Below are 13263 nucleotides of genomic sequence, written 5' to 3' on the forward strand. Positions count from 1 at the left end.
CATTCAAACATTTTTATTTGTTGGGAATTTCATATTCTAGTCATTTTGGAACGTGTCATAGATTGTCTAGCCAATAATTACCTTTTTTTTTTTTTTTGGTATACATCATACATTTATTAGTGAATATCCCTCTGAAATCAACAACAATATTAAAAAAAAATAATGATTGCACTACTTGGTCAAGCAGAACTAGCAACCTTCATTTTTAAAAAAGTACAAATCTGTTAAAAATTTCGATCAGTATACACATGTATATAATACAACATACTAGTTACGTTAAATGCTACAAACCAATGTGAATCCAATGGAATGGAAAACACACATTTAAGCTTTAAGAACCATTTTTTTCTCTCTATATTAGCATTTTCTCAAATACATACATGGGAAAAATGAGGTAACTGTAAAATGTGCAAGGAACAGGGCCCCCAAAATTACATATATATGTAATTATATATATTTAAAAACTTTCTAACACAGAACACAGACGCTGGGCCCAGCCAGGGCTGGGGGAAGGTGCCCACTGTCATGCCTAGGCCAGAAGTTGGTAAATAAGAGTAAACAATGACAAGCCCCCACCACAGGAAATCATTGGTAACATGGCATCTATAGCAAGGTTAGCAAATCACAAACAACCCTAAATAATTGTTTCATAAATTTTTTTTATGATGGTTTTTTTTAATATTGTGTACCCCCCCCCCCCCAAGTAGCTGCTTGCTGGAATCATTGCTGCAGACGACACACAATCCATGAACCTGTTTCCGCCTGCCCCAGGAACTGTAAGGGTTTTGAAAACCTTTTGTTGGGGTGGGGAAGGGAGGGGGGTTGGAGTGGTTCTGTGTAAATACATGGGTTTTCAACACTGCTATAAATATAGAAACGTCACCTGGAGTCATATGCAGTTAAGACTTTGGGTTCTTCACGGTGGGGAACCAGGCTGAGGGGTCCCATGGCAGGCTGGGTGGGAGGCAGGGGGCCAAGGTCGCTGCGGGGAGAGCGAGGGTGGTTGGAGCATCCCTGAGGCAGCAGGCGCCAAGGGGTTGCCTGCTAGGATGTGCCGGCCCCACACGTGGTTTGTTTGGTTTGTTCATTCAGGACAGCAACCCCAGCTGGGGGCAAAGAAGGAATGGGACCAGGGAAGGAGGGTGGGGAGCTCAGCCAGACCCTAAAGGGTCCCCCTCCAGACCTTGAAGGGCAAGAATCAGGCTGGGTGGGACCTCCAGGACTGAAGGTCCCCACCCTCCCTGGTCCCTGCCCTCCTGGGATTCCTTGGAGACTCACCCAGGCAGGTGGGAGGCGGACCCTGGCTGGAGAGGGAGAAATGCCCTGAAAAGCGGATGGTCCCAGTAGGCTCTAGGGACGTGTGCAGTACAGTGCATGGCAGTTATCAGCTGAGCACAGAATCCTCCAACCCTGCCCTCTGACCGCCGGCTGCCCAGCCCACCCCAGCCAAACGCATGCAGGCCAGGTGGCACCCCCTGACCCTTCTGTGCCCCCTGGGCATTCGGTCCTGGTTGATCCCTGTACCCCCCACTAAATCAAAGGAAAAAAATTGTCATAAATATCCACACCCCAAAATCCTACACAAAATTTTGGGCCAAATGAATAAACAAAAACTGCTGCTCTTCACATTCATGCAAAGTGACAGAGGGGAGAAGATTGGACAGGGCTCTGCCCCTGTCCCTGGTGAACACAGGGACTCACTCTGCCCAGCGAGGCCTAGACCCCGTCAGCATACACTGCGCCGCCTGGGGTCAGTCTCCATTTGCTCAGGAGGCCCCACCGGGATGCACTCCAGTCTGAGGCCAGGGCTGGTGGCCTGACTCTTCTGGGGTCAAGCAGGACTCAGCCCTGGGGCTTAGAAAATGGCGTCATGCCACCATCTGTCCACACGCCTGGAAGTGCCACCTGGGCAGAGGGAGGGCATACCATTTCAGTGCAAGAGCCCAAGGTGACCCAGGATGGTGAACCCTTTGCCCATGCTGGGGCCAAGGATCTCTACCAGCCACAATGGGGAAGAGCCCTGGCTCCCAGTGCCAAGCAGGAAAAAAAAAAAAGGACCCAAGGGCAAACAGGAGGGAGACTGAGTTGGGGACCCCCAGGCAGCTCTGTGGTGGCAGACAGGCAGGCAGATGAGGAAAGGACTCTTTGGAGCTTGGCAAATGCAGGGGCTTATTGCAGGGGCTTCTCACAGGGCTGACCCTGGCTCCAGCTCTGGAGATGCAGGTGGGAACGATGGGACAGGCCTGGGCCATTCCCCTCCCTGGGTCCCCCCCAAGTTTCCAGATCTTTGGGCAGGGTTCTGGTGGGCAGCTGTGGGGCCTCACTCAGCCTCTCTGGGTACCTCGGAGGCGTCAGCCCGGCAAATAGGACACGTCCGGTTGGCCTTCAACCACTTGTCGACACACTTGGTGTGAAACTCATGGTTACAGGGGAGGACTCAGAGCAGCTGCCGTGCTTCGAAGTCACTGATGCAGACCACACACAGCGTCTGCTCCGACTGATGGCTGTCCGAGTTAAAGCGGTAAGACGGAGCTGCTCTATGTCTGCTTTGGTGAGCCCTCGGGGCTTGGCATCTCCCAGCCGCTCGGCCAGGTTCAGGAGGGCCTCATAGTTCTCCATCTCGACGTCATCCACATCCAGATCCAGGCTGATGATGGGCCCCATCGCTGTTGGTGACATTGGCAGCATAGAGAGGAAGTAAGGCAGGAAGCTGGGGTAATAAGGTGGTGGAGGTGGTGGTGGTGGTGGTGGCGGCAGCGGCTGTTGCAGGCGGTATCTCTGGGTGCTCAGCCTCCGTGGCATCATGTGGGAATACGGCACACCAAAGGACAGCTCCTGGTGCAGTGGATCATGGGGCAGGTAGTGCAGGGGCACCGAAGGGGACAAAGCTGGGCCAGGGGCAGAGGTGGAGTAACTGAAGCCACCCAGTGGGTGCTGGTCCCCCCGCAGGTCCACATCATTATCGAGCCGCTGAAGGGGCATACGTGGGTGCTGGGTCTGCAGCGATACAAACTGCCCAAGAGGTGCCATGTGGGTGGGTTGGGGTGGTGGGGCCGGCGGTGGAGGGTGCAAGATGTAGTGGTCACTGGGGATGAGGTGAGGGTAGGTCTGGTAGGGCACAGGGAGCTGCTGCATGGTGCACGCCTGGATCAGCGGGGGTGGGAGGCAGCACAAGGGGTAGTGCTGCCCGCTGAACATCACGGAGCATGCTGGGAGCTGCTGGGCACTGCAGCCAGGGATGTGTTGGCCTGTAGGCAAGGGGAAGCCTTGGGTGGTCACCGCAGTGACTGTGTAGGACAGAGGGACAGCTCCCTGGTGTACCTGCTCGTGGAGGTCAACCATGAACGGGCTCTGCTGGGTGGCTGGGTGCAGCGTTCGGGGGCTCCTGCCGGCAGGAGCCAAGGCTCGATGCTCCTCTACAGGGAGGTGTGGTGGTCGGGGCAGCGGCTTCTCCAGAGCTGGCCCGGAGCACTTCTACGTCCTGCAGAGAACTGCCGTTGACCCACAGCGGCAGAGGGTGGCCACCTAGTCACTGCCAGAGCCCATGGTTGCATCAGGGGGCCAGGGAGGTGGAGGGGCTGGGCTGAGACTCACAACCCTTCGGCCGCCCGGCCACACGCGATCTAGGACGACTAAACTGGGCGGGGGGGGGGGTGCTGCCTGGACCCTTTAAGAGTCCCCGCCCTGCGGAACAATGTGCTCCCCTCCCCACCCCACCCCCGGTCCGGGGGCAGCCCGGCTCTTCCGGGCCGTCTCTTTGTTGTCCGCCCCACGGCGTCTGCCTGGCGAGGCCCACACGTGCGGTCCGTCTCCTCCCCAAGCCTTAGGCAGCGAGAGGAGGTGCAGGACGCAGCTAGTTCGCACGGCTGGCCCTTTAAGAACTCGCCAATAATTACCTTACTGTGCGATAGAAAATCAAAAGTAATTCCACCTCTCTGTGTTTTGTTGCCCTTTATTTAACTTCTTTCCGTCCCTCTCTCCCTACTTTCGTACCCCATCTCTAGTGGCCACAGCTCAGCTCCATTCTTCTACGAGATTGGCATTTTAGTTTCTACAAATGAGCGAAAACTTAACACACTTCATTCATTGCTGGGTGGGAGATTTACTATTGTGAATAATGGTGCAGTAAATATGAAGCACAAGTAAGTATCGCTTTGGTGTATATACCTAGTAGTGGAATTGCTGGGTCATGTGCTAGTTATATTTTTAGTTTTTTAAGGACTCTCTGTACTGCTTTCCATAATGGCTATGCTAATCTGCATCCTAATCAACAGTATAATGATAATCCTAATGAGTGAGATGATAGCTCATTGTGATTTTCATTTGGATTTCCCTGGTGATCAGTGAGATTAAGCATTTTTTCATGTATTTGTTGAACATTTTTGTGTCTTTTGAGAAATGTCTTTGTAGATCTTTACCTATTTTTTTAGTTCAGCTTTTTGAGTTCCTTATGTACTCTGGATATTAATCCCTTGTTGCATGAATGGTTTGCAAATATTTTCTCCCATTGTGTAGGTTGTCTTTTAGTTCCCTTGATTTGTTTCCTTTGGTGTGCCAGAGCCTTTTAATTTGGTATTTGTCTACTTTTACTTTTGTTGCCTGTGCGTAAAAAAACATTGCTTACACCAATGTCTTGAAGGGTTTCTCCTATTCTTTCCTGCAGTACTTTGATAGTCTGGTCTTATATGTAGGTCTTTGGTCCATTTTGAGCTGACTTGTGTATACAGTGAGGCGAAGGAATCCAGCACCACTGTCCTCCCTGCTCTGTGTCCTTAGTGGGTTTGTTGAAAGGTATATCTTGGTGGTAGAGTACTTGCCTAACATGTACAAAGCCCTAGTTTTGACTCCCAGCACCACAAAAACAAAACAAAAATTAGTTATGAGTATATGTGGATTATTTTCTAGACTCTCTTTTGGTCATTATGTCAGTTTTTTTTTAGTGGCAACACCATGTTTTGGTTACTGTAGTTTTGTAGTATTTTTCTCTTTTTCTATTTGTGTGGCACTGAGGACTGAACTCAGGGCTTCGTGAATGCTAGGCAAGTGCTCAATCACCAAATTATATCCCCAGACCTTTAAAAAACTTTTTATTTTGAGATAGGGCCTCACATAGATAGATGGCCAGACTGGCCTTGAATTTGTGATCCTCCTGCCTCAGCCCCCCAGGAAGTGGGGGTTACAGGCATGCAACACCAGTAGAAAGAGAAAGGCAGGTTGAGTTTCTTGTCCCACTGGAGGGTTTTGAAGCATGTTTCTTTTAAACAATTTTTTCTCTTGAAAATCTGAGTGATTTGCAATATTTTATGGAGCTGATGTTTTGAATTAGTCAGATTCTATTTGTGCAACCAAGAAACTTGGTTTCTATCTACAAGCCAAAGCAGCAAAACAAGACAGGTCTTTTAGTAAATGCAGGAAAATTGATACCTAATTAATATAGTGATATATTTTGTTTATCTAGGTAAAAATGTTACTTCACCCTTTCTTGGTAGTGGATGGGAATAAGCTGAGAAGGTAGTCTATAAAACTTGGTGACCTTGGAAGGAGCCTACAGAGTTCCATCTTATAGGCACGGTATTAATTAGGTTAAGATTTAATATGTAACTCTGAAATAACAATTTCTAGCTTCTTTTTCTTCAAAACAAGGTTTGGATCTTTATTAGTCTCCTGGGGTTGCTAGAAGACTACAGAAGAAAGGAAGAAGGAAATGTGAGGGCATTTTTATAAAGTTACCATAATTTTGGTCAAGAAAGTTTATGATAACAGTGGACCCTTGAGTTATGACTCGCCCAACATTTGAACAACTTGGGTTATGACTGGAATTTTAGTTTTAACTTATGAACAGAGTCTTGAGTTATGACCCAAATGCCGGCCGCTTGTGCTTCCAGATGGTCTCAGATACAGATTTAACCCATACAAGTTCTGGAAGGAGCATTACAACATCCTTTCCTGTGTGGGGTTGAGAAATCCTGGGCCAGTGTCTCTCTAAGGACACTGAGATCTGCCTGGAGGAAAGTGTGGCCTAAAATTATACAGGAGAGAGACTCTGAAGGCTGTGTAGAGGAGCCTGACCAACTTGAGTTACAATCAGCCTTCAGGAATGAACTGAGTTTGTAAGTCAAGAGTCCACTGTACATTTGATGATTCAACAAACATTGCATACAAATTTACTTCAGAAGGACCTATTACATTATTCTTTTGTTTGACAAACATTTGAGTATTACGTGGCAGGGACTGTTCTATCATACTAGAAAGGTTGCAATAAACAAAAGTAAAAATATAAGCCTTGATCTCCTTGGCCTTATATTTGCTGATGAAAAATGTAAGGAAAACTTCATTAATGTGTGGCAGGTGTTCTTCATACAAAAGATGCCTGTTAAATAAGCTACATTAATTTTCAATAGCCTGTACTAACATGTCCTTCAGAAATCCAAGGGAAATCTCTCACTGACTGTTCTTTTTGCTTTTTGGTACTTGGGATCGAACTCAGGTCCTTGCACTTGTGAGGCAGGCGTGGTGCCACTGAGCTAAATCCCCAGCCCTCCCACCGAATGTTCTTAGATCACAGAAGCCATGAGGTACAATTTTCAAGGTGAGTTTCACGGACACCACCAACTGAGTGTTTGCATACTTAGCAATCTCTCTATAAGAAAAGATGTTTTCCTAGGCCCAGGCTGTTTGGAAACTGGATAACAGGAAAATTTTCTTCAGGGACCTGTGGCTGTGCTAGGCCACCCGACCCATCTTCTGGTTATCACCTGGCCAATCTAGGTTTTAACCTGAACCCGAGGCTGGTGATGTGGCTCTTCAACTTGACCTCCCCTCTGTATTGTCCAGTAAGTTATAAGCGTAGACCGCACTGATTCCAGGTAATTCACTCCTGAAGAAAGGCAGAGCCAGGACGACAGCCCATGTCTCCAGGCTTTCAGGCCAGTTCTTTCCACCTGACATGCTAACCATCTTCTCTGTTTGGACACAGGAATTGGCATCCCTCACAACATAAAGATCTCAAAATATAATCTCTGTTTCGCTGTCAAATTAAGATTTTTGAGGACCCAGGTGGTTATGGTACCCTTGAAGAGTACTCAGTAAGCTCAAGAAGTGAGGCAGGTGTAGCAAGGCGTTGTGTGCAAGTTTTGGACATCAGCGACTTTAGTTTGCAAGTACCTTATTTGATAGACATTTGAGTGCCTACCGCCAATTTCCCCCAAAATAAGACCTAACCAGAAAATAAGCTGTAGCATGATTTTTCAGGATGCTCCTAATGTAAGCCTTGGCCTGAAGATAAGTCCTAGTTAAGATTATCAGCCAGACAGATGCATTTGCCATGTCCGTTTCAACACAGGACAGATGTATTGAGTTATAAAATAATGTTACTATATAATTAAATATAAATACACAATGTTATTGACATTAATACTTAAAATAAATGATAATATAAATTATAATTAAGTATTTGTAAATCCCTAAGTGAGCGCCCTTGGATGAGAGGTAAACCCTTATGTAAACAGATGAACTTCACACTTCTTGCTGAATGACCAATTGGAGCACAGACACAGCACATGAATAATGTGCACACTTGATATTGAATGGATGTGGTTGTGTCTAATATGAATCTTCATAATTCAATATGTTGTGTGTTGTAACAGACATACTTAATGCACTTGTGTGAAATAAAGAATTGTTTTCTAAATTTTGGTATCTGCAAGTTTTCATCACTTTTGTGTGGACCATCATCCTGCCATTTTGGTTGCTACTCCTGTCTTAAAAGGCTTCAAGTAGTACTTGATTTAATAGAAACTTTACAAAGCCTGGCCTGGAAGAGGTCATGACTTGAGTGGAGAATGCATGGGATGAAATCACTGACAGCTGTATTGGCAATGCACTCTGAGCACTCTGAGCAGGCCACGTGGACAAGGAGGAGAGCTCTCTTGCTGGACATGGGAGATTGGGACCAGTGGTTCCACAGGAAATGGAGTTGCAAGGAATTCAGGCTAGAATTCATGGTTTGGAGAGTTACAGTGATGTTCTACAGAAGGAAGACATGGCTATTTGAATAAATGTAGATTGTTGTACATGAATAAATGAATAAATGTAGATTGTTATACATGAAAAATAAGACATCTCCTGCAAATAAGCTTGTCTTATTTTGGGGGAAACACGGTAAATGCAGCCACTGTTGTAGACTGACCTCCTGCTGCCGGTGTGAACAGAGTCTAGCCCATCCAGAGCCGAGGTGTGAACAATATCCAAAGCTTTGCTTTTTAAATAAAGTCATCTCTTTAGGGCTTTCCTAAAGAGCTTGGTTGGTCAGATAACTGAAATGGACTTGTCTGACTGTGGCTACAAACCCTCTAGTCTTTTGAGAGGTATTTTGACAATGAGTATTTAGGGATATACTAAGAATTCATTGACAGTCTTATTTTCGACATATCTGAAAGTGATGACTAAAAAACCCACATTCTGAAGAGCCAATGTTTAAAGCTTCTGAGGAGCTCTTAGCTTAAGAGACCACTTTTGTATTTTCTTCAATGTACGGTTTTAGATTCTTATTTCAGAGATAAGAACACTTAGAGATAATTGTTTAAGCTGACTCCTCATGATGAGATCTTTGTTGATGGATTTCAGATTTCTCATTCCCACTAGTTCAAATGAGTGGGTACAAATGAGGGCACACTAAGGGTAATGACTGAAATTTCCTAAACCTTTTTAAAATAACAATTTTAAGCTATATTATGTTCATAAAAGTTATATCGAAAACTCAAGAATGCAGAAAAGTTGAAGCTAAGAGATTATAAAATATACACATAGGAAAAAACCCTCAGTATCCCAGTGTTAATGTCAAACAAAATGTCTTCTTTGGGTTTGAAACATAATAATTACATTTGTTTTTGCAAAAATATATATTCGTATGATTTGCTCCCACTTGCAGAGTAAGTACCCTGGACCACACCTTCACTGTTGATGTTTAGCCTGGCTCCTCACCTCTGCTCTGTTCTCTCTCAGCTTGTTCAGCTAAGGATTGGCTATGTCACTGCTCCTGCGTCCTCTCTGAGAACGCTGGCTCTGTCTCTTGGCACTTACAAAGCTACAGAACACTCAAGATGCCAAATTACCAACGTGTGAGCTCCTGTCCCCTTTGTAGCAGGGCCTCTGTGGATCCTGTAGAGCAGGTGGAATATGCCTGTCTTCCTCCTGTTCATCAGCATCTAAGGGAGGGCTTGGAGACAGGGCCAGGACAGAAGTTTCAGTCTCTTCAATTTCTGCTTGGAGTGCTCTCCAGTAAACCTGCACCAACTTTGCCTTCTACCCTCTACCCTCCCCAACAAGCAAATAGTCTTCTAGCCGTGAGCCCTGTGTCTTTATAGGTACCCTTGGGTCTCTCTGAATCTCCTTTATTGAGACCAAGCTGAGATCTTCACTAGATGGGGGAGCTGGAGATCTCCTTGCAGGCACATAGAAACAAGGTCAGAAACTTTACTTCTTTCTTTTATCCCCTCTTTTTTTTCAGTTTTATTAAGAACCAGTCAGCTGCCAAACACTGTGTGAACATAAATACCAAGAACCGTGCATTCTGGTGAGCCACGAAGTTGGGTTAGGTTGCCAAAGATGCTGGCTCCAGGGGTGAGGGTGGAGAGGAATGAGGCCAGGCTGGTCTCCCTCACTTTGCCCTTTGGAGACTTTGCTGGTATAGAAAGCGGCCAAGCTGAGGAAACCCAAATACCAAAGGGGACTAAGCACATTTCAAAATATGTCTTCTACAATTTTCTGGCAAGAAGGTGTTCTCTCATCCAGGAATTAAGGTCCTATTAGTTTATAGTTGTAAAACATAGCTGTTAAAAGGAAGAGAACTAACATTATTGAGAACTTTCAGTGTGAGAGGTACTATAGAAATATGCAGTTTTTAAAAGCAGCTTTTCTGCATTATAATTGACACAAGAAATAGCCTATATTTAGTCACACAATTTGATAAGCTTTGATACTTGTATAGATGAAAACCATCATCATACTCAAGATAATGAACATATCCATCTCCCCCAGATGTTATCTCAGGGTAATCCCTTTGTTTTGTTTTTCCCACCCCATCTCTTGTCCTTAGACAACCAATGGACTGCTTTCTGTCATTTTAGGTTAGTTTACATATTCTAGAATTTCTAAATTAATGGGATAATACAGTATGTGTCCTTTTTTGTTCTGCTACTTCCACTTCGCATGATTATTTTGAGATCCATTATGTTGTGTGTGCATCAATAGTTCATTCATTTTTATTGCTAGGAGTGTCCCATCCTTTGGATATATCATTAGTTTATTCATTCACACCTTGGTGACTGTTTAAGTCATTTACAGATTTTAGCTATTACAAATAAAGTTGCTGTGAACATTCATGGTCAAATTTTTGAATGTGCATAAATTTCATTTCTCTTGTTCAGTCTTTTTAATTTTAGAAATTGTAGCAGGTGTGCACAGGTAATAACTAATTATATATATATATATATATATATATATATATATATATATATATATATATAATTATATTTTTCCTTTTCTGGTACCTGGGATTGAACTCAGGACCTTGCATTTGCGAGGCAGGTGGAGGCACCGCTGAGCTAAATCCTTGGCCCAGTAACTAATGATATCGGGCATATTTTTGTGTGTTTGCCATAGGCTTTTCTTCTTTAGTGAAATATCTTTTCAAATTTTTTGCCCATTTAAGAAATTTGAGTTGTTTTCTTATCAAATTTTGAGAGTATTTTATGTATCCCAGACTTATGTTTTCTGTCACATTAGATATTTGCAAATATTTTCTCTTACTGTGTCTTGCCTCTTAATTTTATTAACAGTGCCTTTTGAAGATCAGATGTTATTTTGGTTAAGTCTAATTTATTAATTTTTTCTTTTGTGGGTCATGATTTTGATCCATATCTAAGAAATGTTTGGCTAATTCAAGGTCACAAAGATTGTTTTTCTCTAGCAGTTTTATAGTTTTAAGTTCTATCTTTTTGTTTATGACCTACTTTGAATTAATTTTGTATATAATATGAGATGTAGGTCAGGGTTTTTGTTTTTTGTTTTTTTAGTATGGATGTCTAATTGAGCTAGCACCATTTGCTGAAGACACTATCCTTTCTTCATTAATTGTGCTTGCATTTATGTAAAAATCAGTTGTTCTAGTATGTGTGGCTATATTTCTCAGGCTCTCCTTCTGTTTCTTTAATGTGTTTCTCTGTCTTTATGCCAATACCACTCAGTCTTGATAACTTTACCTTTATAAAAAGTCTTGAAGTCAGGTAGTGTAAGTCCTCCAGTCTGTTGTTAATTTTCAAAGTGTTTTGAGTTGTCTAGGTTTTTTACATTTTGTATGAATTTTAGAATTAGATTGTCAGTATTTGTACACACACAAATGCTGCTGGGAATTTGGGTTTGAGATTGGATCTATGTATCAATTTGAGAAGAATTTATATCATTAGCATATTGAATCTTCTGATACATGAGCATAGTAGATTTCCACTTATTTAGTATTCTTTAATTTCTCTCAGAAATGTTTTGTAATATATATAATGTAGGAAACAAAATAGTTTAATTAGTTTCTAATTAGCTTCTTAGACACATTTTATATATATATATATAATATATATATATATATATATTTTTTTTTTTTTTTGCTGTAAGAGGAAATGAAACCAGGGCCTTCATAATGAGATACATCTCTAGCCCTTTAAATTTTTAAAAACATTTTTAGACAGGATGTTGCTAAGTCAGTAAGTTACTCGGGCTGGGCTTGAACTTGGGACCCTCCTACCTGTGCCTTCCAGAGTGCTGGGATTACAGGTATGTACCACTATGCCTAGCTTATAATTTTTCATGCATAGGTCTTACCTATGTTTTGTTAGATTTATTTCTACATATTTCATATTTAATGTAATTGTAAATGGTATTTTAGAATTTTAATTTTTGATTGTTCCTAGCTAGCATATAGAAACACACTGATATTTGTACATTGATCTGGTATCCTGAAACCTTGTAAAACTCACTTATTTTAGTGGCCTTTGTTGTACATTCCATAGGATTCTCTACATAGGTAATTATGTCATCTGTGAGTAGACTATTACTTCTTTTTTCCAAATTTGATGTATTTTTTTGCCTTACTAGACTAACTACATGGTAAAATTCCATGTGTACACCCCCTCCCAAGGGAATATTCTTCTAGGTTTGGTGGAGTATTCTGTAAATGTCACTGCAGTTAAGTTGGTTGATAGTACTATTCAAGCCTTCTATATCCTGACTGATTTTCTATTTAATCTACCAATTGAGAAAAGGATGTTGAAATTTGCAGCCATGATTGAGGATTTTGCCATGATAATCAAGTTCTTGCAGTTACATCAGGTTTTTCATGTATTTTGAGGCTCTGTTATTAGGCGTAGGACTGTGATGTCCTTCTGATGAATAGGCTTTTATAGTTATAAAATAACTTTATGATCTTCTTCAAGTCATGTTAAGCTTTCCTTGCCAAGGAACCCAAAAGAATCTTTCAGTTGTTCTGCTCCACGGTCACTCTTTAGGCCATGACTGGCTTCTTTTCCTGTATCTACAGGCCTCATAATTTCATCCTGGTTTCCTATTTCTTTAAAGAGATAATCCTATCCTATTAATTTGTTTTCTTTTAAAAACTCCCTACACTCCCAGTTGCTTGGTGTAGTGCCTGGCATGCAGAAAGCCCTCAGTAAATGATTATGAAACGAATAAACAAATGAGGACATGTACAGTTGATTGTAGAGTAGGGTGCAGTCCCTTTCTTGCCTCCCCCAACACCCACAGCAGGAGAGTCCAGGCTGCTGCAGTCCCTGGATGCCAGTGACATCCCGTTAGCATCAGAGATCCAGAATCTGGCCCCACTAGCTCAAGCAGGACCTCTGGCTTTCTTGCGACTCCTTGTCCTACTCCCTTAAGAGTATTTCTGATTTTATAGAAATTCAGGAGGGAATAACTACCATGTACATTGAACTGTTGGGGAAAAAGTTATAACTATAGTTATACACATAGAAGGTGGTAATTTCTTTGTTCCTGACAGAAACCTAAGCCTGAAATTCCGATTGTACCACTTTTGGACTATAAATGTTACCTGTTAGCCAAAAAAAGTCATGAGATTAATAAAAGGACACTTTTCCCCCTTAGATACCTCTAGCATGAACAGCTCCTGCTGCCCAGATGATGAGATGATTAAAAGCCTTTTCCTGGTACACACTGCCGTTACAAGGAGATACAAAC

General features: G+C 43.0%; 1 protein-coding gene and 1 pseudogene across 3 annotated transcripts in view; one reads left to right on the forward strand and one right to left on the reverse strand.

Moving 5' to 3' along the window:
* The window catches only part of Mettl13 (methyltransferase 13, eEF1A N-terminus and K55), a 59469-nt gene that overhangs the window by 17565 nt on the left and 28641 nt on the right, over nt 1–13263 (forward strand). The window lies entirely within an intron of this gene.
* Nucleotides 870–10411, reverse strand: LOC147823087 (RING finger protein 44 pseudogene; annotated as a pseudogene).

Source organism: Heterocephalus glaber, unplaced genomic scaffold (genome assembly GCF_053883595.1).
Source record: "Heterocephalus glaber isolate CG9 unplaced genomic scaffold, H.glaber_assembly_v1.0 deba00001600, whole genome shotgun sequence".
Classification (NCBI taxonomy): Eukaryota; Metazoa; Chordata; class Mammalia; order Rodentia; family Bathyergidae; genus Heterocephalus; species Heterocephalus glaber.